We start from the raw sequence: 26560 nt of genomic DNA on the forward strand, positions 1-26560 counted from the left end.
AGAGGCATGCCCTTATTAAGGGTATGTATCCTCTCCTTGCCGAAGGCCTGCCAAAAGCGACCCCAGAGGCATCCAGTAATTTCCCGCCGCCATTAATTCCGACCAAGCTACGTCACAAACCGACCGCAGCTGATATTTTTATTTCGTCCTATTTGGACGACACAGTCCCCGAATATGCAAATCCTGTTCGTGCTCCGCCAGTCCCTGTAAATCAGGCACTTCCCGCTTCTCCAGACACCGGAGTACCTGTTACGGTACCCCCGGTCCAGCCTACAGTTCCATTTCCCACTCTGCCAGGACGTAGAGCCTCAGTAGACGATTCTAGTCTAGGGGCCGCAGGGGGAGGTCTTCCTCAAACCCCGCCGCCACACAAACGTTTATCGGCACTCGAATTGCATGCTCAAGCATCACAGCGTACTCCTAAAAGTAATAAGTCTGTCACAGAAATCAGGCAAGCCCTTAACGAATGTGTCTATGATCCAGTTCCAGGCGAATGTACTATGGTTTTATATTCCTTACGTGTAAGGAGAGTGACCGAGTATCTAGTCACCTTGCCGAATATGAAAGAAGATCTAGACAGAATATATCGTTTCATCCGTACAGGGGATGATCCAGAAAGTATTGGCGAGATTATGTCTCAAAGGAAAGCCGAGATTCAGCTCATGATATTAAAGTTCCTGATCAATTGTTTAATAAGAGAACAAGATTACCCGTCCAAAGATCCGGCCGAAATGAGAATCCTGACAAGGTGGAGTGATAATATAGCCGAGGGTAAGCACAAGACCGTCAGTGCCATGGAGAGTATGTACAAGAAAATTCGTAAAGAAATAATAAGGTTACACGACCAGCGTAAAGCAGCACAAGTAAGCGAGAAAGAAAGTATCTCTGATCCTGAAGAGGAAGAGAACGAGAATCCCGCCAGAATAGCGTATGTAGGAAAATCCAGATTTCCAGATCGCCATTTACGCCTAGAACACAAGTCTATTTTTCAACATCTAGCACCAGAACAAGGTTCCCTAGAACAAGTATTTCAAGCTACCGATCACATTCTGAAATCACGAGTCGGTTACAGTGAACTAAGTACTATGCATGAACAAGAACTAGCCCGATCAGCAGTCCGATGGATTACTGATTCTACCACTTTTCCAGACGAAATAGTGGCACAAATGTTTCTGAAATTGCCCCCAGCCGAGCAACGACTGGTGGGTATGTATATGATCCAGCACCTCATTACTTTGTATGAGGGTCAACATTCTGATCCAGGTCCGTTGCATGATATTCTGAACGAGTTACTCCAGTATAGATGGAGAGGTCTAGGTACTGATTTAATTAGTGTCATTCTAGAACAGCGCCACAAATATAGAACGTTTCTGAACCCGCATTTTGTTCATGTCTCACCTCCAGAAAGTAAATCGTTTTACATAGACAGACAGAATCCGTTACGAGAAGTCCACCCAGTCCAAGGGGCGGGTGGCGTAATGCAACGAGTGTTTGTATACACTCCGATTTCAAAGATGGAACTTCTTGAAATGAAGAAATTAATTCCCTGTCATGACAAAGATCCAGCAGGGTTCCATAGAGAATTAAAAGACATGCTCCGTATGGGAGAATACACTTACCCAGATATCATTAAAATGTTAAAGGTCCTGTTACCCGCAGGGGTGTATGAAAAGTTAAAGGAAAAAGAATGGGAGGTGGGAGAGAAAAAGATCGATTGGGCAGCTCTAGAAGCTGAAGACAAGGCACGAGTACCAGGTACCGGTCTTGGAGATAAATGTAAAGATTTACCAGAATTATTGATTCAAGTTTTACCCAGATTATTGACAACTAGGAAGGAAGACTGGGATGCAATCTCAGCCTGTAAACAGAAACAAGATGAAGATATTAGTGATTTTTATTCTAGATTTGAGAAATGTTTCAGTATTAACAGTGGTCTCAAGACAAGTAGTGAGTCCTACCCTCACCTTTTCGTTACTAAATTAGTCGAGAATTCAAGTCCACAAATTAAAAACCGAGTTTTGAAAGTCGAAAGCACCTGGCAAGCTAATACTCCGTCCCAGATGCTCCAGATGCTCCAGTATCACCAGAATAGAATCAGGGAAGAGCAAGAACACGAAAGAAAACGTATGAAAGACACGAAAATGAAAGTGCTAGTTGCACAATCTATTCCTCAAGACAGTCAGAAGAGGGGTCCGAATCAAGCCAGTCATCCTGCAGCTCCCGTTAAAGGGAACTGCAATTATTGTAAACAGCCAGGTCATTTTATAAACGAGTGTGCAGTTCTGAAACACAACATAGCTACTGGTAAGACTAAAGAAAGACCACGTCCGCCTAGACAAGAACAAGTTTCACAGACTCTTCAGCCACAGAATGCACCACAGACAGTTACAGCACCGCAGCCTATTGCTGCAACACAGCATGTTACATCGCAGATGTACCAGTATGCACAGTCTGAGTATCCAGAGTACCAGTCATATTCATGAAACAGCCTAGAGAGGGAGGTAGGCTTGCCTCTCATCGAGATACCTGTAGATCAAGAAGGTCCCTATGTTCACAGTCAAGTATTAGGGAAAGACAGAAAGTTTTTGATCGATACAGGGGCAAGTAGGACCACAATTAGTCATGCCGAAGTTCCAGGGGCTCCGCTCTCAGGCTCAAGAAATGTTTCCCTTGGATTTTCAGGAAAGCCAATAGTTAATGAAATATCTAAGCCAGTTACTCTAGAAGTAGGTCCATTGTCCCGTACTACTGATCTGTTACTTACTAAGTCATGTCCAGAAAATCTATTAGGTATTAAGACACTGAAAGAGTTAGGTGCAGTTATTTGCTGTTCCCCAGAGGGAATACGTCTGTTCCTACGTGACTTTAAGGGTCACTATGTATTACGAGATTTTGATTCAAGATTGTCTAATGTTCCACAGCATTTATGGGCGCAAGGTCCAACTGATGTAGGTTACATGCAAATCACACCCCATCGTGTGACTCTCAAACCAGGTGTAGTGTTACCCCGAATCAGACAGTACAGATTGCCACCTGAGGCTGTAGCAGCCTTATCCAAAATTATTGACGAGCTCATGGCTCAAGGAGTAGTTGTAGAAACTGACTCCAATGTATGCAATTCTCCGATCATTCCAGTCATGAAACGTACTGATCCGAATGCACCCCCAGTATATCGATTAGTGATTGATTTACGAGAGCTTAATAAATGTATCATTCCTCAGTACCCAGTTGTTCCAGACATCTCTTCCCTGTTAACAGCCATTGATTCCGAAGCCATGTTTTTCACTGTCATAGACCTCAAGAATGCATTTTTTAGTGTTCCAATTCATCCAGACAGCCAGTTTCTTTTCGGATTTTGTTTAAATGGAAGGAGCTATATGTTTACACGCGCTCCTCAAGGTTTCACAGAAAGTCCTAGTATTTACAGTCAGGCACTCAAGAGACAACTAGACAATATTCACATGCCAACTGACACTGCCCTGCTCCAGTATGTCGATGATCTACTGATCACAGCCCGTTCTGAACGTGCTTGCGAGCGAGCATCACTTACAGTTCTGTATTTTTTAGCCGAGATGGGGCACAAGGTGTCACCTTCGAAGCTTCAATTCTGTGTCCAGCAAGTGGTATACTTAGGACACTTGCTGTCCAAGAGGGGTAGGCAGTTGACACCAGACCGTATCCAGTTAATAGCGAGTCTTCCCCAGCCCAGAACCCAGAAGGAGGTACGTGCCTTTATCGGCCTTACTTCTTATTGTAGACAATGGATTCCCCAGTATGCATTTCTAGCCAAGCCACTAATACAGTTAACGACACAGGAGGCAGCCGTATCGACTGTCCTCCCTTGGACATCTGACCATACACTTAGTTTTAACGAGTTAAAGAAAGCCCTATGTCAAGCTCCAGTTCTAGCTACACCGAACTACAGTAAGCCTTTTACACTTTTCGTTACTGAACGGGAAGGTACAGCATTATCTGTTCTCACACAAGATCAAGCAGGTCAATACAAGCCCTGTGCTTATTTTTCGAGCACATTAGATCCAGTCGCCCAGGCGTTGCCTGCGTGCCTCAAGTCAGTTGCAGCCACAGCACTAGCTATCAGACAAAGTGATTCCATAGTTTTAGGACATTCCTTGACAGTACAAGTCCCACATTCAGTAGAAGTTCTTTTAAACCGAACACAAACTCAGCACTTGACAATTGCACGTTTAACAGGTTATGAATTGACACTGTTCCAGCCACACATAGAAATTAGACGCTGCAACGTTCTGAATCCTGCTACACTGTTACCATCAGTTAATTCAAATCCAGACCCACATGACTGTGTGGAAGTAGTTAACATTACGACAAAGCCAAGACAAGACCTGACAGACATTCCGTTACCAGATCCTGACCTGACACTTTATGTGGATGGTTCATGAATGAGAACTAGTACAGGAGAACTAGTCGCCGCGTATGCAGTGACTACCGACACTGAAGTTATTGAAACACACCGTATTGATACCCTGTCCGCTCAAGCAGCAGAGCTAGTCGCTCTGACACAAGCCTGTATACATGCCAAGAACCTGAAAGTTAATGTTTACACAGATTCACGTTACGCATTCGGAGTTGTACACGACTTCGGAGTGCTCTGGCAGGAGAGAGGTTTCATGACTTCTCATGGAACCAAGATTCAGCATGGTCTCTTTATTCAAGCCCTGTTAGATGCCATACATTTACCGACATCTATTGCTATCATGAAATGCAAAGCACATACGAAAGTCACTGACATTATTTCCCAAGGTAATGATCTAGCGGACCGTACAGCCAAGCTTACAGCACAGACTCCAGACATTCCAGTAAACATGACACATACTCCAGATCCGATTACATGCATGACAGTTAAGGACCCTACACAAGATGTCATAGATATACAGTTACATGCTACTCCCGATGAAATCAAGAAATGGTCTGAACAAGGAGGGGTTCAGACAGATCAAGGATGGTTAACGAAGGGTAGAGCCACATGGTTTCTCCCCGATTCTATGGTTCAAGTCATTATCAATACCGCACATAGTCCAGCACATTTAGGAGAAAAAGCTATGTTAGACAGTATCCAGAACATTTGGTTCAACAAGCATTTACGAGCTGCAGCCAAGCAGAAAGTCCGTACCTGTATGATATGTTGTCAGTTTAATCCAGGTAAAAGTGTCCCGGTGGAACAAGGTGGTTTCCAGCCCCCTGACCACCCTTTTGAGGTCCTCCAGATGGATTATATTCAGATGGAGCGATGTCGAGGTTTCAAGTATGTCCTTGTAGTTGTATGCGCTTTGTCCAGGTGGACAGAAGCATATCCAGTCCCAGATTACACAGCCGCGACCACTGCCAAGCAGTTGGTTCGTGAATTTTTCCCTAGATATGGACTCCCTAGAGTCGTGTATTCTGATAACGGTCAGCCATTCTCCTCAGAGTTAATGAAGCACGTTTCCCTGTTGTTAGGGTACCAGTGGAAGTTTCATTGTGTACGCCATCCAGAAGCAGCTGGACTAGTCGAAAGGCATAATCAGACTCTGAAAATCCGCATTGCAAAAGTCTGTAAGGACAAAGGTGTGGACTGGTTAATAGCTCTGCCAGTCGCTTTATTTTATATGCGTATGGTCGCACATTCCAGATCAGGTCTGTCCCCGTACGAGGTCGTATTCGGCCGCCCCCCTAACATGTGGGGTACTCCTAGACCCCGAAGTATTACCGATGTTTCATGTAATATGCTGACAGATTACCTAGCTTCCTTGATGTCTGCCCTAAACTCATGTCGTTCACAGGATGCCGCCGCATTTCCAGACAATACCGAGGTGGCACCGCACGAGATCGTTCCAGGCTCCCTTGTGATGATCAGAAATTTCGACAGATCAAGTCCGCTGGAACCACGTTGGAAAGAGCCACGCCAGGTCCTCTTGACCACCCGTACTGCCGTCAAGTTGGAAGGCAGGAAGGGGTGGGTCCACCTTTCTCATGTAAAACTTTTCAATCCATTGAAATCAGTCTCCAAAAACATTTCCAAGGATTTCCAGGATTCAAAGGACTGCCAAAATATTGCTCTTAAGGACTGTCCCGCACAAGACATTATTACAACCCCTCCCTTGTTAGAGAAAACTCCGCAGCAGGAGTATAAGTTGAAGCTCAGGTCTAGTAAAATAAGTCAGTCAGTTTGATTGTATAAGTCCTCCCCTAGGTGAAACGGTTAAATTGTTTCTGACATGTATAAAATAGACCCCCATAGTGAGAGAGTCAGTCAAAGTTCAATCAAATGTATCGTTTTTCTGAGTTTCGTATTATTTCTCAGCATAATGATTTCCTGCACCAGCTACGCACTTTTCCTGTGTTTTCCAGTTCCTCATGTAAATATGTCTGCTAATGCTACAGTAGAGCACACGTTTAGTGATCTGCCTCCTCACGAATATTCATACCGCCTCGCTATGCGCAACAACTCATTTATCCGTATGTTACATTACTCACACCAGACCAGCAATGCCACTAATTGTTGGGTGTGTGGTCGACTCCCCCCTTTCCAGACACCGAAGGGAGTTCTGCCACTTTTTCCTTATCCATTCTCACACAATGGTTCGTGTGGAGCATGGTCCACGTTAACGTCATCCTCAACAGATATGTCTTTTCTTAACAGTACATGTTTTCCAGACAAGCAAGGTCTCCCCCACAGAACAGGTTTAGATCTAGAAAATGAAGTATATAATTTAGGTAATTATTCGTCGAATTTCATGGTCCTGAATGTTCAGTCTGATACTACTCCAGACTTACCTGCTATTTCAGTACTACCTGTCAAAGGCGAATTATGTGTCCGTAGTTATGGTTCCGTACATGTAGGTCATAGTGAATGTACTACTGTTATCAAGTATAGTGACAGTGGGAAATCTATTTTCAAAGCTTCACGTCATTCTTATTTTATTTGTGGTCAAACTGCATATGTCCGTCTGCCCCTCGATTGGGAGGGAACCTGTTACATTGCCTTCCTACTGCCACCTGTTTTTCTAGCCCCATCTGATTATCACAGAAACACACATCTAGTACACATTAGACATAGAAGGGAGTCCCCAATTGTCGATTATACTGAAACTACTCTAGAACAGTATACAGATTTCAATAAAGGTTTCTTCTTCTTTGTAGGACCTGTCCAGAATAGTAAACTGATCCGTAGGTTAACAAGAACCCTTGAAGCTGTAGTTAATGAGACTGCCTCTGCTCTAGGTAACCTAACCGAAGAACAATCTGCTATGAGATTTGTCGTTTTGCAAAATCGTCTCGTCCTTGACGTCATACTGGCCGATAGGGGCGGGGCCTGTAGAGTCATCGGATCTAGTTGCTGCATTTTCATTCCAAATAACGCGCCGTCTGTTTATTCAGCTATAACCAGACTCCATAAAATTGCCCATCTGTTACATCAAGATCCAGGCACCTGGACATGGTCCGGTTGGTTCTGGAATATAATTTCCGCATGGGGATGGAAAGTCCTGTCCTTTTTAGGTATTGCAGTAGCGATTATATTTAGCTGCTGCCTCTGTATACAATGTGGCCCTGCGATTTGCAGCATGTGTGCTACCTCTTGTATTCCTAGTCCCAAGCCCCGTTCTAAATCCCGTTCCAAGACAATTCGAGACGAGCAAATGGTACTGTATGAAATGATAGATGGTATCATGAAAATTGATGTTTCCTGATGGAAACGTAGTGACAAGGAGGGAATGTGGAAAAGTAAATTTTGCCATGTTCTGTGTCCCTACGCTTCATCCATCATATGTTATGTGTGCATGACCAATATGCATATGTTATTCCCCATGCCTGATTAATGACGCAATTACAGTTGTGTCCACCTCTAGTATGCCATTTTCCAGTCTTCGTGAATACTACGAATATCAGGCCTATGTAAAGTAATGTTGCCACGATTCTTAGTGTGCACGTTATTCCATTATAATATCCCCGTTTCTAGGCCTCAAAAGGGCCCAGACCACAGATTCAGCTCCTGTCTCCTGAAAGCCTCGCTAAGGAGCGATACAGCCCCCACCTGTATCCTCGACCCTTCACTTACTTCCTGCCTCGCAGTGCCCGGTGCAGCTTGGCTCTGCCTCTGAGTCTGCCAAAAGTATGTTATAGTTCCAGTTATCAGTTCAGTCCTCCTCCTCTGCATTCCTAAGCTACTGAACTGCATCAATAGTTTCCGTCATTGTCTAGCCTTCTCGTCTCCATGTTAGAGAAATACTGTATTTAATGGTCATTTAATATTCTTCATCACGCACTACATGTAGAATAATGCATGGTCCAGTCTTAGAATCAAGTTAGCTTTTCCCCTCATGACTTCTAGTTTATATCAACATGTTCCCTAAACATCAGATACCAGATAGGGTTTAGGTACATGTCGCTCCGACCCTTCAGACTCTAGTCTCTGCTCCTAGCACAGAGTTCATAGCCCCCAGCTTCTCCTAGTAACACGTCATTGCCAGTTTTCGCGCACCATTAGGTTAGAGGTCCCGGCTCCTTAGGTAGCCCCCTCCAAAGTTTCCGCCCATTCATGACATATTCTGTTACGTTTGCACCACATGTCTATGTATACGCCCAGTTACACCTCTTTTTACTGTTATCTCTCGCGACTGCTACGCGTTACGCCTTCTGCTCCACCCACTGCTACGCCTACTGCAATGTAATGCTATGTGTTTGCGCTATGTATATAAGTCAATGTTTTGTTATTGAATGTTAGCGCGCTCATCCCAGACCCAGCCCCGGCAGCTGCCGGGCCTTATTGTCCTATTCCCATGCAGGTTGTCCTGATCCTGTCCTTATGCTGTAATAAACCTGCAGAAACTCCTACTACCTCGAATCTTGACTCTTATTTTATTGAGCTATCTGTTATGCTATAAGTCTAGTCAAAAATAGGGTATTATTTATTTATTTACCACAGGTGGACGAGGCTACATTGGCCTATACAGATTGGATAGACGCGGCATGCAATAAATTAGTTCCGGTTAAACATTGGACCCCTAAACGGGCCCAAGCCTCAGCCCCCTGGTACTCAGATGATTTAAAAAACTTGAACCAGCCTGTAAAAGAATAGAACGGGCATGGAGGAAAGGGTATAAAAGCAAGGATAGAGAACTGTATAAGCACAGTCTCAGAATCTATAAGGAACTATTGCTGGAAACAAAAAAGAAAAACAAATTTCTCGAGCTAAATCCAGTCTCAAAGAACTCTTTAAAAAGTATTACTAAACTTGCAGCAATAGAGTGCAGCAATGGACTGCAGCCATGGACCGAGCAATTGAGTGCAGAAATAGACTGCAGCAATGGACTGCAGCAATGGACTGCAGCAATGGAGTGCAGCAATGGACCGCAGCAATGGAGTGCAGCAATGGACTGCAAGCTATGGACGACTGCAGCTATGGACGACTGCAGCTATGGACGACTGCAGCTATGGATGACTACAGCAATGGACTGCAGCTATGGAGTGCAGCAATGGACCGCAACAATGTACGACTGCAGCAATCGAGGACTTCAGCAAAGGAGTGCAGCAATAGACCTCAGCAATGGACTGCAGCAATGGACTGCAGCAATAGACCGCAGCAATGGACTAGTGCAGCAATGGACGACTGCAGCAATGGACGACTGCAGCAATGGACGACTGCAGAAATGGATGACTTTAACAATGGAGTGCAACAATGGACCGCAGCAATGGAGTGCAACAGTGGAGTGCAACGATGGACGACTGCAGAAATGGACCGCAGCAATGGACCGCAGCAATGGACAACTGCAGCAAGGACGACCGCAGCAATGGAGTGCAGCAATGGAGTGCAGCAATGGAGTGCAGCAATGGAGTGCAGCAATGGACGACAGCAGCAATGGACGACAGCAGCAATGGACGACAGCAGCAATGGACGACAGCAGCAATGGACGACTGCAGCAATGGACTGAAGCAATGGACTGAAGCAATGGACTGAAGCAATGGACTGAAGCAATGGACTGCAGCAATGGACTGCAGCAATGGACGACTGCAGCGATGGACGACTGCAGCGATGGACGACTGCAGCGATGGACGACTGCAGCAATGGACCGCAGCAATGGACTAGTGCAGCAATGGAGTGCAGAAATGGACGACTGCTGCAATGCTGCAGCAATAGACCGCAGAAATGGACCGCAGCAATGGACCGCAGCAAAGGAGTGTGTTGGACGGGGCCCTTCTGGCCGGTCCACCCCGGAAGATTTGCTTGATAAATGTGACCTGGGGATGGTGATTCCCCCTCTGAGTGCGTGGACATGGGTGAGGACTGGCCTCCCATAGGAATGCATGGGGAATGGGTGTGCCCCTGATAGTTCCTGGTGCGTGAGGGGTACAGGCTCGAGTCTGGTATGTATGAACTCATGTGATGGAATGCTGTAAGATGACGTATGTGACGTGTGTGTGTCTAAAAGAGAAGTGCCACTTCTAGACATCGGTGTGTGTGTGCAGTAAGCATACTGGCGCGTGATTGGCTGAAGTGAGGGAGGGGCTGGGCCTGTATCCTGTATGGGTCTGGGCTGTCCTCCCACAATGCTGGCTCCACCCACCTGGGGTGCGTCTGGTGTCCTAACCTGGCCAGTAACAAGAAATTCCTGATAACCAGTTCTAGCTGGTTCTCATCCTGCCTGCCCCTTTTGAGACAAAGGGGTCTCATGTATAAAAGGAGGGTGTGCCCTCTTCTCTCTCTCTTTCCTGCTTGTCCTGACTGAATCCTGCCAGGGGCATGCTGCTGCATGGGCTCAGGGTTGGCTGGCCTCCCTGGGCCCTGCCCTGCTCCTGAACTGCTGTTGGCCCTCTGCCCCTCCTAGGAGCTGCTGTGCTCCTCCTGAGGTCCTGGACTCTCCCATGGACTTTGCTATCCTTCATCTAGCACTTTGGAGCGCTTTCCTCCGACCCATAGCGCTTGGAGCGCTTCATTCTGTCCCCGACTCTCCCATGGACTTTGCTATCCTTCATCTAGCGATTTGGAGCGCTTTCCTCCGACCCCTTGCGCTTGGAGCGCTTAATTCTGTCCCCGAGCGCTTTGGAGCGCTTTGCCCGTGTTTCTAGCGCTGGGAGCGCTTCCTTCAACCAGCCGGTGCCCACCCGGCATTTGCCCTGTTCTGCGGGGTTCTACACCCCCAGCGAGTGCCTACCTCGCTATTGCCCCCATTCTCGAGGGGGGCCTGGCCCTCGTCAATTCCCCCGAGTCACCGCCGCCGGCCCGGGACCCCTCCGTGAAGCCCTCCCCCGGGCCGCGCTGTGATTGGATGGCGGCCCGAGGAGCTGTGGAGGCGAGGAGAGGAGAGCCGAATAATGCAGGGGGCAGCGGGAGCCTACTCCGCGCCCCTGCTTGACCCGAGGACTGCCGCGTCTTCCCCCCGGGGCCCCCAGGAGCCAGAGGGAGCCCCGGAGAGCGAAGAGAGACCGGCGCGCTCGCCGACCGGTGAGTGCTGCAGGAGGGGAGGCGGGGCGTCGGGCCACATTGCCGGTGGCCGCCCCTCCCCTCCAGCATGAGCAGAAATGTGTTTAGAGGCCCGTGGGGCCCCCAGTGATGCCGGGTCCCCCGAGTGGGACCCCGCTTGCCCCCGCTTGGCCCCAATCCCCCGAGAGGGACTCCGCCCGTGATCCTCGAGCCCCCAGAGGCTCCGATTGAAAACCGAGTCCCCCGAGAGGGACTCCGCCCCTATCCTGCTGCTGCTCCGAGCCCAGTGGGGCTCCCACGATTCCCCGAGCCCAGCGAGGCTCCCCCGATGTCCTGAGCCCTGAGAGGCTCCATCCCTCCTGAGTCCCGAGAGGCTCTTCCATCGTCCCCGAGCCCCGAGGAGGCTCCCCTGTGTTCCGGCAGTACCGAGCCCCGAGAGGCTCCACCGTGGCCCTTTGTTCTTCGAGCCTGCGAGGCTCAGTCCCTGCACCAGTGTCCCCGAGCCCCTAGAGGCTCCCTCATGGCGCTCAACCCTCCGGAGCCTGCGGGGCTCAACCCCTGCCCTTGGCTTCGAGCCTGCGCGGCTCCATCGAGTGGCCCATCCTTGGCCCTTCAGCTGCCCAGCACTTCGTGGGCAGCTGCCACGTGTAAGGTTGTTCATGGCTACCTGCAGCCTGTCCGGACATTGAGACATTGGGGGGTCCTGGCCCCAGAACGGCCAGTTGGCCTGATGGAAATTATTGGTGAATGTTTATGTGAACCCTGAGAGTATTCTCTGTTGCCCCTCTAAAAGTGATCTTGATGTGTTATGTGCCTTGCCATTCCTTCCCTCCTAAATATCCTAGGTCTCATGTATGTGACACTGGTTAGAGTGAGCTCTATTGCTAGTCCTGTGAAACCCCGGGGCGTGACGTATCCTAATGCTAAGCTCCTGGTGATTGTGTGTTCTAGTCCTAGTTCGAGGAAGCTCCCAGTTGTTATATGTTCTAATGCCCGCTCCATCAGGTGCATATTCCTGGCAGTGGTCCCCTGGCCCTGTCCTGTATATACTCCCTTGTAAACCCTGCCCGTGCCCCTGGCACCCTGTAAAGTATGTGTTCCTATGTGTCCTTTTTAATACAAAGACTATTTTCATATATACCTGGTGTGGAGTTCCTTTTGTGGGGGGCCCGGGAGGTTGTTGCTGGGGGTGCGTGCGCAAATGCTTTACACATGACCTCCGAGATCGGCCTTGCTGCTCGCGCCACGTTACCTAGAGGGCGAGTAGGGGTTGTCTTGGTGGGTGACCCCCTGGCCCTGACGGGGGAGTGGTGGTCTCTGATTGACTCGGGCGCAAGCTCTGGTCGGCCGGGGATCCCATTTCCTACAGAGTGCAGCAATGGATGACTGCAGCAATGGAGTGCAGCCATGGATTGCAGCAATGGACCGCAGCTATGGAGTGCAACAATGGACTGCAGCAATGGACGACTGCAGCAATGGAGTGCAGCAATGGACAACTGCAGCAATAGAGTGCAGCAATGGATTGCAGCAATGCACTGCAGCAATGGACCACAGCAATGGACCGCAGCAATGGACCGCAGCAATGGACCGCAGCAAAGGATGACTGCAGCAATGGAGTGCAGCCATGGATCGCAGCAATGGACCACAGCTATGGAGTGCAACAATGGACTGCAGCAATGGACGACTGCAGCAATGGAGTGCAGCAATGGACAACTGCAGCAATGGAGTGCAGCAATGTAGTGCAGCAATGCACTGCAGCAATGAACTGCAGCAATGGACTGCAGCAATGGACCGCAGCAATGAACTGCAGCAAAGAACCGCAGCAATGGACTGCAGCAATGGACCGCAGCAATGGACTGCAGCAATGGACTGCAGCAATGGACGTCTGCAAAAATGGACGTCTGCAAAAATGGACGTCTGCAAAAATGGACGTCTGCAAAAATGGACGTCTGCAAAAATGGACAACTGCAGCAATGGACGACTGCAGCAATGGAGTGCAGCAATGGACTGCAGCAATGGAGTGCAGCAATGGAGTGCAGCAATGGAGTGCAGCAATGGACCGCAGCAAAGGAGTGCAGCAAAGGAGTGCAGCAAAGGAGTGCAGCAATGGAGTGCAGCAATGGAGTGCAGCAATGGAGTGCAACGATGGACGACTGCAGAAATGGCCCGCAGCAATGGACCGCAGCAATGGACAACTGCAGCAAGGACGACCGCAGCAATGGAGTGCAGCAATGGAGTGCAGCAATGGAGTGCAGCAATGGAGTGCAGCAATGGACGACTGCAGCAATGGACGACTGCAGCAATGGACTGAAGCAATGGACTGAAGCAAAGGAGTGCAGCAATGGAGTGTAGCAAGTAACTGCAGCAATAGACTGCAGCAATGGACTGCAGCAATGGACTGCAGCAATGGACTGCAGCAATGGACTGCAGCAATGAACTGCAGCAATGGAGTGCAGCAATGGAGTGCAGCTATGGACGACTGCAGCAATGGACATTAACCCACTGAGCTATCAGTATAAAATACAGTTCTGTAATATTCAGCAGACTCTCTGCAGGAGGCGCATTAACCCACTGAACTATCCATATCAAATACAGTCCTGCAATATGCTGGCAGACTTTATGCAGGAGGCACATTAACCCACTGAACTATCCATATAAAATACAGGCTTGTAATATGCTGGCAGACTCTCTGCAGGACGTCCATTAACCCCCTGAGCTATCTGTATATAACACAGTCCTGTAATATGCTGACAGACACTCTGCAGGAGGCACATTAACCCACTGAGTTCTCCATATAAAATACAGTCCTGTGATATGTTGACAGACTCTCTGCAGGAGGCGCATTAACCCACTGGGGTATCCATATAAAATACAGACCTATAATATGCTGACAGACTCTTTGCAGGAGGCACACTAACCCACTGAACTATCCATATAAAATACAGTCCAGTAATATGCTGACGGACTCTTTACAGAAGGCACATTAACCCACTGAGCTATCCGTATAAAATACAGTCCTGTAATATGCAGCTGACTCTCTGCAGGAGGCGCATTAACCCACTGAGTACCCCATATAAAATACAGTTCTGTGATATGTTGACAGACTCTCTGCAGGAGGCGCATTAACCCACTGAACTCTCCATAAAAAATACAGTCCTGTAATATGCTGACAGACTCTCTGCAGGAGGCGTATTAACCCACTCAGCTATGCATATAAAATACAGGCATGTAATATGCTGACGGTTTCTAATAATCAAAATCTGACCTACACTGTGCTACTCCCATTGGCATGGTCCGATCACAGTGCCATTTTATTTGAACCGAAAGGGTCAAAAGGCCTTCAACCGAGGCCTGAACCCATAAAGGAAGATTGCAAAAAGAGCCTGGAAAAATGCAGATTGTTTGAAGAGAACCTTGCACCCTCTCCCCTCTGGGGTGGACGAAGCTACGTCGGCCTATACAGATTGGATAGACGTGGCATGCAATAAATTAGTTCCGGTTAAACATTGGACCCCTAAACGGGCCCAAACCTCAGCCCCCTGGTACTCAGATGATTTAAAAAACCTGAAACAGCCTGTAAAATATTAGAACGGGCATGGAGGAAAGGGTATAAAAGCAAAGATAGAGAACTGTATAAGCACAGTCTCAGAATCTATAAGGAACTATTGCTGGAAACAAAAAAGAAAAACTAATTTCTCAAGTTAAATCCAGTCTCAAAGAACTCTTTAAAAGTATTACTAAACTTGCAGCACCAGCCCATAAGAGCTTAAGTAGTCCTGAATTGTGCGAAAAATTGGCTCCTTTTTTCCAACAAAAGGTAGAATGTATTTTGTCTACATTCACTTTATCCCAAAAAGGTGAAAGAGTGCAGCCACCTAAAATAGAACCTAATAGACCCAACCCTACACCAGTTTTAGATAAATTCTCATTGCTAGAAACATCAGACTCAATCAATCTTTTGAACTCTTTTCAATCAGGGTCAATAGACCCATGTCCGGCGTTTGTATTGAAATTAATCCCGGAAGTCATAGGGTCAGCTCTTACCGCTTTGCTCAACACCATATTCACCACCGGCATATTTCCCAGGGACTGGAAGAAGGCCACATTGCTCCCTCTATTAAAAAAACGACTCTGGTTCCTAAGGACCCAAGTTGTTATAGGGCAATTTCACGGCTTTCGCCTCCTGCAAAAATTGCTTACAAAGCTATGAATACCCAGCTCGATTTATTTCTTCGAACCAATAATCTACTCGACCAGTCTCAATACTGGTTTAGAGGCAAACACAGCACGGAGCTGGCCTTAATTAAATCTACAGAGGAAGTGAGGGAGGCCTTGGACTGTGGAGGCAAGGCAATACTGATTATGCTAGATTTGTCAGCGGCCTTTGACACGGTCCATCATGAAGCTCTGATGGAACGGCTGTCTGAAGCAGGGGTACAGGGTGCTGCTTGGAACCTCCTGCAGTCCTTTCTATCTGAAAGAACACAAACAGTTGATCTGGACGACAACAACATGTCAAAGCCGTTTTCCCTCTCTTGTGGGGTGCCTCAGGGCTCATTGTTTAGCCAGATACCTTTTAATGTGTACCTGATAACTCTGGTATGTTTAATAAGATCCTTTGGCTTCCAACTCACCTCCTATGTGGACGACACTCAAATTGTCTTATCTCCTAGAGATGGGGAGAAAAAGGAAACTGGGGCATGTTTTCATGATTGTCTGAAATCCATCTCAGGGTGGATGTCGACCAACTGCTTGAAACTAAATTCAAGCAAAACAGAAGTCATCATATTCGGGAATAACCCACACCTATGGACACCAGACTGGTGACCAGAAGATTTTGGTATTTGCCCTGCCCCCACCGGGAAAGCAACAAATCTGTGGGTGTTCGTGCATAACAAACTTACGTTTAGTGACCACATAAGCACGGTGGTGTCAGCTTGTTTTCTGATACTCAGAATCATAAGAAAAATAAAGCTTTATCTTCCAGAAGAAAGTCTGAGGACGGTGGCTACGGCACTTGTTATGGCACATCTGAATTATTGACATTGCAAATCACAATGTGTTTTATTTATGTTTCAAAAACCAAAACATAAATAAAAGGCATTCTCATTTACAATGCCAATAGCTCAAACTTGTGTAAATGCGAGACCTGTTGCTGCTCTGTCACCGCTGATAAACTTTAGTTGTATTGCCCTTAAAATAATAACAGTGAGCGTGCATTACAATCAAATCTCGGATATGTAAAGACTGTCACAGCAGACACCTCCTGCTCAAGTATTTTCTGACACTGGTATTTGTGAACAATCCGTAAAAATAATCTCTGCAAAACCGGCATTAACCCAATGAGCTGGCTTGAAAGGACTTAAACCAACACATTACAGATCTTCGCAGCACACATATTTTTGATACGGGAACCGAGAATAGCAGAAGTCGATATGTGCAAAGCAGGCGCATTAGCCCCACTAACATCCTTTCTAGGATTATAATCTTCACCATCCTCATGACACATACTTTGCAGCCCAAACACCCCTGCTTCCTTACCCTACATTGATTTTGAGCCTGCACTTCAGACATAATTTTTCTAAAGTGTGCACATTAGCCCACTGAGCTACATTACTATCCACTGCATTGATGGGTCATGCTCAGGCAACTTGATGACTCGCTGAGCAGTTTATGGTAAACTACTACTCGGCAAAGATGCATTCATGCCACGGATTAGGCCATGTACGAACTGGGTTGCAATCTGCCGCTTTAAGTTAACACATTCAGCTTTGTTCTTCTGAAGGACACGTGTTTAACTATAATCTTCCACAAACTCGGTTAACCAAGATAAAAACAAGAGATTAAAGCAGTTTGGCAGAACGTGAAAAGAGCAGCAGAGCTAAAACAACCGAACATCATCTGAATGAAAACTTGCCGGTTGAATGGGCCTCTTGTTGTTTGGGTCTCTGCAAATGACCTCCTCCTTTCCTGGCACTTATTGTTTGCAATTATATCTTTCACTTGTGACAGCAGCTCCTGTTGCTTCACCTGTGGCAGCAGCTCCTGTTCTAGAGACTGCCGCAAATTGTCCAGGGTTGCCACTTTAGAGGTGGAAGAATGTTTTTCTGGGTTGCACATGTGCCAGAAACAGATAAAACAACTGGCTTTGGAGTTGTGCAGAGCAACAATGCTTTGATATTCACTTGTATTTTCAATAGGCGATGGTGATGCACATAACATGGACCCTCTTGACGGGTGCGTCTACAGTGAAGTGTTTAGAGAGAATTACTTCGCGAACGCTCTGTTCAAGCTCGGAACTCGTATTTCAAAAAAATTGAAATACATTTTTGCTCGACAGAAAACCGTGTGCATTGTTTGCGAGTGGCTGCGGGTTGATTTCTGGGGGTGGGGCTGGTGCATATAATTAAAGCTACATGGCACGGCACACTTGAAGTATTTAAGGCATGTCCTGTTCACGCTCGGAACTTGTATTAGTGGGGTCAAAGTTATTTCAACATTCATTAGATAAGTGACATGTTCACTCGGGAATCATGAAAACAATTAAAGGAAAATAATATAAAAATATACTTGTGGCTATGTACGTTGGCTATCACTATTATAAAAGCGTGTTAGTAACTTAAGACTTTGTGTCCAAGTGGTCGCATGCCACGGCAATGCCACTACGACCATTTCTAAAATTTACATTTTGACGCTACAAGTCACAGAATGGAACATACGGTTTGGGGAAGAGGTCATGAAAGAGCCTGACGCAAGGTGAAGCACATAACATGGGGCCTCTTGACGGGTGTATTTACAGTGAAGTGTTTAGAGACAATTGAAAGAGTTCTCCATCGCCAGCCTCGGCCAGACCCACACGGGAGGAGGAATGAGAGGCCATCACATGCCGGAATAGAAAGAAGCGCGAACGCCGATATGATAGCCCACAAAAATATTCAGTGAGTGAAATCACATGGGAGAGAACCAGGCACCGAAAGGAGGGGCATTTACAACAGGCGCAGCAGCGAAGCCCCGAAAGTGAAACCATTTGTAACCTGACACAACACAGATGGCAGGCTGCGTGCGCTGCTGACTTTGGAGCTGGATAACAGGGTTCCGATCCTCGGCGTGGGCTGCATTATTTACTTATTAAAAAATAAACAAGAATCTCGGAGGGGGGTGGGGAGAGATAAATAGAAAAAAATAATACACATGGAGACAGATACAATTTAAAAAAAACACGGTTGAGAGGGACAAATGTACCATCTGAAACCAAATACAACAAACGGTGCAAAGAGGTGGCTCAATAATAACGCTGCTGACTTTGGAGCAGGAAAACAGGGTTCGAGCCTCTGCATAGGCAGCATCATGTAAGCCTGATTTAGTTATGAATAAATTAAAGGTAAATAAATAAACAGGTTTAGGTAAGTGCAGGAAGCTGCCACATGTGGAAATGCCACAAGAAAAAAAGTAGTCCCTAAATAAAAAGATAACAGCCAGCAGCGTAAGTTAACTGTATTTGGCCCATGCAGCTTCCTCCAGAAACCTAAGAAAAAGGAAGTGATGTATCGGACCACAAGCCAACAATGCGCAAGATAAGAACAGCAATGCCAGATTCCACCAATGGCAAGCGACAATACAAAGACAAATGCAATGGGTGGAGTTTCAGTAGTAATACTGATTACTTGATGCCTCGCAGAGGCAGCGCATGCGCTGCCCTATACGAGACCTAAAAAGCCAGTTGGGGAGCTCGGAGTTTCATCACCTGGAATGATCTGCCGTTCCATTTGAGAAATTCAGCAGATCTCCTCTCTTTTACAAGGGGCTGAAAACATGGCTGTTTACTCAGTGACATCATTTCTCCTGATATGCAGTGCATAGCGCCAGGACACCTCAGGGTAACCGTTGCACTCTAAAAATTTAATTAACATAACATGTACTTGCTGCCTTTCCTTTCTAACTAGAGCTCGGCTGATTGTGGGCCTTTTGAAAGTATTTATGTTAATCACAGTGCCCGTCAAGGGCTGCATTTAACAAATACTTTCAAATGGCATACAATCAACCCCAAAGCTGTGCTCTATTTAGAAAAGAAATGCAACAAGTCTACAAACATGAGGTGTGCTTTCAGAATCATCTGAAAGAACAAGTACCTGCTTTTAAACTTGATGCATTTATTTTCTAAATACAGCTCAGCTGTGTGGCTTATTGTGTGCCTTTTGAAAGTATTTATGCTAAATGCAGCCCTTGACGGACGCTGTGATTAACATAAATACTTTCAAAAGGCCCGCAATCAGCCCTGCAGCCGTGCTGCTTTAAGGAAAGAAATGCAGGACGTTTAAAAGCACAATGTGTGCTTTCAGATGATCCTGGATGTTGGTGAGTGGTAGTAATGGAATTCATGGGGAAGAAGGAGATGGGGCGCCAAGAAAGACTGTTGCACAGTGTGCGACGCGTGCCAGGGCTATCACTGGGTGGGAGTGTTAGCCCCCTCCCGAAGGTCGGGTCTAGTTGCTCCCCTGATCACAGCGTACGTCATGGGCTGCATTTAACATAAATTCTTTCAACAGACAAACCATCAGTCCCGCATTTAGAAAAGAAATGTAACAAGTTTTATATAGTGGGAACTCAACCCAAAGGTATAGGAGCGATTTACTGGATTTTTTTATTTATATGCCTGGGGAGATTCACTGATTTGCAGAGAATCGCAGAATGTTAGTCTGACCCGAGACAGAAAACCCATCTCCCAAGTTGGCAGCTCGAGCATTAAGCCACAACCTCTACCACAAGACCAGAAGCATTTACAATATGATATACCACTTTATTCAACGAACAACCATTGACAAAGCCAATAATCCTGGCTTCTTGTAGGTGTAAAGATACTTGTATTATATATTTGGATGCAATGACAGAAGAAGCGAAATATCAGTCGGGTGGCACACTATGCTAAACTATCTTAATTGCTTTGTAAGCCACGTCCTTAAATGCATTGGTCAGGCTTTTTGAGAGACACCCTAGTTTTTTAATCTCACTTAAAACCCTGGTCTACATGCATGGTCAGGTTCTTGGAGGACATAGCCTTGGCAGCAGCACACAGAGACCTTACTCTCTCGCACACAAAGGATAAAAATAGAGGGAATATTGCCTGTGTGGTATTGTAATTAAATGAGTGACTGTGTTTATGAAATCATCCCCACATTTCCCAGGTGTTGGAAGCCCTGGAGTAATGTTGCAGCCAACACTCCTTGCATCGTCACTAAAAAACATTAACAAAGCCAAACAGCTCTCAGATAACAGGAGAGGTATTTGGCTTTGTCAATGCTTATTTAGACATGATGCAAAGCTCGCGAGCTGCTGTGCAACATGACAAAGAATAACACAGTCCAAGGCCGCGGTGCACTCTGGGGTGTCAGCGCTTTGCTCTGCTCTGAGCTGTGCAGCATGGCTAAACAAACATTGGCAAAGCCAAGAGACTTTGCATGGGAGCAATCTCTTGGCTTTGCCAATGATTGTCCAGGACCTGTGCTCTGAGGACATAGATACATAATTCACGAATGGTTATAAAAATGCAGATCACACTGTCTCTTGTAAAGACCCCGGGCCTCGAGGAGCCTCCAGGAGGAGTCAACACAATGTCTGAGGGGTCAATGCTGAGGGATGAGGGTCGATGACAGAGGTGAACCCCCCCACCCCCTCCTCCCTGACTCCCCCTATCCCCTCAGCCTCCCCTCTGACTCACCAGCCTCACAGCGCCTGCAGATGAAGCCTCCGCTTCGAGGCGCCCCCGGGGCTGCAACTCCACTGTCTGCGAGGAACACTTCCTGGCTGCAGCCACGGAGGACGTCACTTCCGGAGGTGTGAGTGTACATCTGCGCATGCGCTGAACTCGGGTTACGTGTTGTGAAAAGATCGAATGTTTACAACTGCGCATGCGCGGACCTTTAGCTACTAGTTGGGATCAAGGCTGAGGTTTAGGAGTCTGCGCATGCGCGGCGCCCCAGTGTGCAACCATGACAGCTGCCCGCCAGGGTCTGCGCATGCGCAGAGGGACCAGTATAGTACCCCCGACCTCAGGGTTTGCTGCAGACAGAGCAGGATCCCCGGGTCAGGGGTGAGTGCAGCGTCATCACTGTTTGTGTTGATGGGATTTCACGAGCACCAGAGAGAGCTGAACCAGACCCAGGCTGAGGGGGGGCACTGGACACCGGGGGGGGGGGGGGCAGGGGTGAAGGATTCTATGGGGCCCAGGGGGGGGGGGGGCAGGGGTGAAGGATTCTATGGGGCCCAGGGGGGGGGGGGGGCAGGGGTGAAGGATTCTATGGGGCCCCCGGGAGGGGGGGCAGAGGTCAAGGGTTCTATGGGGCCCCCTGGGTGGGAGGGGGCAGAGGTGAAGGGTTCTATGGGGCCCCCTAGGGGGGAGGGGGCAGAGGTGAAGGGTTCTATGGTGCCCCCTGGGGGGGAGGGGGCAGGGGTGAAGGATTCTATGGGGCCCCTGGGGGGAAGATGTTCTCTTTCACGCGGAGGATGTCTAGAGAAGGTGCGCTTTCCACCGGGTATTGTATAATACCATTCAAATGACTTATTTTCATAGGGCTCCTTTAACCCCACCACAGCTGTGGTGAACACAGCATAGCCCTGGCCCATCCTGCCTCAGATGACAAATAGAGGGAGGAGATTTATTCCTCAAGACGTGCTTGTGAAGAATTATCCATCCTTTCTGGAAGGTTTGGTAAATATGTGCAGAACAGATTGAGGAAGCTTGGTCTCTCTAAGTCCTAAAATGGCGCTGCAAATATCCTAGAAGATGAAGGGGCACAGGGTTGAGAAGGTCCTGCAGGAATTGGCATTGGCCTTGGATAGACTGCACAACAATCAAACATTTTATGGACAAAGCTGGTGGCCACGCAGGGTTTTAATGTCAAAAGTAGGCAAAGGCCATTATTGCCTAAAATTAAAAGACCAATAATGTTGATTCTGCTACTCAGAAGTGGTAGAAGTGGTACTTTACTTATGGAAATATGTTAGCTCTGATGAAAAGTGCGGGAAAGCCCCCTTTAAAAATAAATTGTAAGTGCTTGGAGTCTGTAAGTGCTGCTCATGTAAAGCAGTGGGTGGGAGTACATGCAGCCTGGAAGGCTCTTTTGGGTTGTCTAGGTGTACACAACTCATAGATCACAGAGGGCTTAGAACACTGGATTTCTAAGTGTGCAAATACATATGTGTTTCCAGAAAATCATAAACAGTGAAGCACTGTTATTAGTAACAGCTGATCGCTAGTTCAGGTTATTGTGCATTAACACATGCTCGAGCATGAAGTAGCAGAAGATTCCAACTAAAAACATTATCCTAATTGTTATTATTTTCTAACCATATATTTATGGATTCTATTAAGATATTTTTCAAACACATTGGGAAGGTTATACCGTACTGACTTAAAATAAGTATTATTGTTGCTTGATGAACCCAATATCCTTATATGTGAATCTGTTATTATACAATTATTTAGCTCAAAATGCAAATGATTGGCGGATAATAATGGTTAGAGATATTATTCTGCCTCCCCCTGAATATGCGCTGTGGAACCTCCAGGAGTCCACGGACCACAGTTAAGAACCACTGATCTACACAAATGACTTCTTACCAAATTCAGTATTCTAGCTACTTTTACAGCAACCTACCTTTCTGGGTTATGTGTATTTATTTTTGTTTCAGCATATATGAGCTTTCATGTAGAATCTGAGGCTTAAAACTAAGAACTAAGTAAGTCTTTGTGGATGAACCCAGTGTCGGTCAGCGATGACTGGCCTAGAACAAACCGTAAGCACCATGAGCTCACAAGATTAACAAGGGATTGGTCATGTGCTGCTCCGGGCATGTACTGTACTAGTGAGTGAATCTCATTCTTTCCCCTTTGGTCAGAAGTGGTCCTGGGCAAAAGTAATACAAGTGAATAGTATTGTTCCGTGGCATACCCACAGCATGGGGAACCTCATATATACTATGTTTATCCTACAATGTCCGTGCACAAAGCAAACTAATTAAAGCAAACGTTTCTAAAACAGGCTTCTCCAACTGGTGACTTGTGAGCTAGCTGGAAGTAGCTCTCTTATGTGCATCCCAGCATGCTAATTTGAAACGTTTTGCTTTGTTGAATTATTATCTACAGACCAAATGAGTGTATTCAAGACAAAAAAGTGTTTTCAGAACTCAAGTTAATGTTTGGAGACCAAAATGTCTGATTGTCCAAAATATATGTAACACTAATATCTGAGTGATAAATGATACACTATTACTGATATTACTACCTTAGTGCCAGGGGCAGGGCCAGCTACGAATGTCATACTAACCGTATGGAGGCATTCCAATCTGAAAAGGCTTTTTTACTTTACTGCTGGCAGTCCTGCTGAATGTACTGAGGTGATCACTGTGAGTAATCTAGCACGGGGGGGGGGGCACTAATGTGATCTTGTCTGATGTGGTCACTATTACAGCACAAATAATATTAGTAGCTCACAAGGTTGGCGGTCTCTGCTCTAATTAGCCTACGCCAAATGCTAGCGCGCTCTGGCGCCTCTGACTGAACGGAACAAGAATAAAGCTCCCAGAGTGCACTGTTTCATTACATGAATCCCCAGAACTGAAAATGTGAAGCCTCGATACCTTGGCAGGCCAAGCACCCGGCCACCCTATCCCTGCATGTAGGTGCTACATTCATCCAGGTGTCACCAGCTCACATTTGAAATGGCAGAGACAGTGAAGTCTGCCCATGTTTCCAAGGGTGGATTCATTGACTGGATGACTGCATCACATGGTGTGAAGTGGCTGCCTGCAGTCAGTTTAACGCCCTTCCCTTGCAGTCCTGCCAAGTACCACGCATCAGGCTTAGCATTTACATCGGGGGGCTGCATTCACCTGACATGGAGTCAAGTGACTGCAACAATATACATTGTGTCAATTTACCGGGCGTGGAGACAGGAAATAGTCACTTGTGAGGTGGGCCACGGCGCAAAAAAGGGGCAGTTATGTTTCTTTGCTTTGATTGCATGCACTGCTCACATTGCTTCCTGTGCCGCCCGTTAATTGGTGCCTGTAGCGACTGGACCGAAGGACATCCCACAAGCTTCATTACAAAGAGACTGGAGGAGATTCGTCATAGCCGTGGCCCGCTCAGGTCTGAATTACTTTTTGAAAATTGCATTTAAATGTTCAGCCTGACTGAGCCTGTAGCTCTGCTCACTGGCTGCTCTCGTCAGACTGGTGCCACGGAGGGCCGAGCTCTGCCATTTAAATGGCAGTGGATAATTGAAAATATACTTTATTTTACAGTCCTGACTGAGCCTGTATAGCTCGCTGCTCTTGAAAGGCCCATAAAGAAATCTAAAACGTAATGATTTAAAACGGAAAACCCAAATGTAAGTCATTATCTATATAATTTACATCTAGTTTTCCAGAGGGGGCACAGCAGAAAGAGTCACACTGGAGCCGACATGTTCAAGCCCTGGTATGATCATGTGAGGTGGAGCCCGGTGGGTGGATCTGCCTTGGTTCTGCCCCAGGTCTCTGTTGCTAGCACGTCTTTCTCACTTTCTTGTATAATCCATGCTCAGCTGTGTTTGGATGGGGGCCTCGCTTCTACTAGACTGTCACTTATGTACACCGATGTTAGTTGCTCCTTCAAATGGTGTGTGAGCTGATTTTCTGGGCTGTCCTACCAATTTTAGGTATATTATACTTGTTAGAAAGGCGACCCCGGGGGAGGCAGAAGATGTCTGACTGACCACCCCTAGGTCCACCTCTCCGCCAAGAAGTAGCCGAGCGTTACAGAGAGGCCTCCTGGGTGAGGGCCCTCACCTAGGATCGTACAGCAGAGTAACCACAACACTACAAATGGACACCACACCAGAGGTCGAGTTTGTAAGCTTTATCAGGAACTAAAGGCTGCTGGTTCTCAGCGATATGTGCAAGTAGATCGAGGGGTCTTTAAAGTCTCGTAAAAGGGGGTCAGGGTAGCGGGACAGTCTCGGTTGGGGTGTAGGGCAGGATACCCTGCGCACAGCTCTCAATCCTCGAGCCGGGGGTTCCGAGAGGTCGAGCCGCGGCAGCGCCAGCAGGCTCTCAAGATGGTTCGGCAAAGGTGGGCCGCGGCAGCGCCAGCAGGCTCTCAAGATGGTTCGGCAAAGGTGGGCCGCGGCAGCGCCAGCAGGCTCTCAAGATGGTTCGGCAAAGGTGGGCCGCGGCAGCGCCAGCAGGCTCTCAAGATGGTTCGGCAAAGGTGGGCCGCGGCAGCGCCAGCAGGCTCTCAGGGTATCCTCGGGTTACAGGGACAATGAGTTTGTCTTGGTGTCCGCCGTGACAGCGTCAGCAGGGCTTTCCAGTCCAGGATACAACTGCCGTCCTACTCCGGGGCTGGCCCAGATATAGGACTGGAGTCCTTTGATGTCCGGACCCTCGCGCCTGGGGGCCAGAGGGGCCGGGAAGATGGTGTCCAGACACCCAGCAGGGGGGTGGAGCCAGCACCCAGGGATGCCGGGGGCGATCGATACCAGGCGTCCGGGGACGGTTGGAGGCCCATCGAAACTCCCCTCCCTCCGGGATCTGTCGAGTGGCCACTCGACCACCTGGGTAGATCTTGGCGCCTTGATGTCGGGGCTTTGCTGGGGCCTGGGCCGAGGCCACGTGTTCGTGACGTGGTGGTCCCAAGATGGAGTCGGGCGAGGCCTCGTGCTCAGGACGTGATGGGCCCATGATGGAGTTAGGCCGGTGTGGTGGCCCGTGGTGGTAACCGGACCGGTAGTGTTGGTGCGTGCAGGATCGGGCGGAAGGGGCCGCCCGGGGCTCTGTGGAGGGCCGATGTAGTCCGGGGCCCACCACGCGGGAGGGGTAGGACCACGCCACGAGGCCGGGTCCAACACGCGTCCCCCCCAGCTGAAGGCAGGGGAGAGTCACCCATCTTCTTGGGGATTCTCCTCGCCGAGGCGGAAGAATCGGGGCAGGCCGTCAGCATTGGCGTGGTCGTTGCCGGGGCGATGCTCCACAGTGAAGTCCATCCCTTGGAGAGAGATTGACCATCGCAACAGTTTCGAGTTTTCTCCCCGCATCTGCATCAACCACCGTAGAGGCCAGTGGTCGGTCTGGACCCAGAAGTGG

At 47.7% G+C, this 26560-nt stretch overlaps 1 protein-coding gene and 1 pseudogene across 2 annotated transcripts in view; one reads left to right on the plus strand and one right to left on the minus strand.

Moving 5' to 3' along the window:
* The window catches only part of LOC144806303 (uncharacterized), a 337087-nt pseudogene extending 315835 nt beyond the window's left edge, over positions 1-21252 (minus strand). Inside the window, exon 1 of the transcript XR_013605756.1 lies at positions 21153-21252. The product of XR_013605756.1 is annotated as an uncharacterized LOC144806303 (transcript). The remainder of the gene's footprint in view (positions 1-21152) is intronic.
* Positions 21253-21468: 216 nt separating this feature from the next.
* LOC144806298 (uncharacterized) overlaps positions 21469-26560 on the plus strand; it is a 104058-nt gene continuing 98966 nt past the window's right edge. Inside the window, exon 1 of the mRNA XM_078672690.1 lies at positions 21469-21524. The gene's annotated coding sequence lies outside the window, so the exon portion shown is untranslated. The remainder of the gene's footprint in view (positions 21525-26560) is intronic.

The sequence above is a fragment of the Lissotriton helveticus genome, assembly GCF_964261635.1.
Source record: "Lissotriton helveticus chromosome 1_1 unlocalized genomic scaffold, aLisHel1.1 SUPER_1_unloc_6, whole genome shotgun sequence".
Classification (NCBI taxonomy): domain Eukaryota; kingdom Metazoa; phylum Chordata; class Amphibia; order Caudata; family Salamandridae; genus Lissotriton; species Lissotriton helveticus.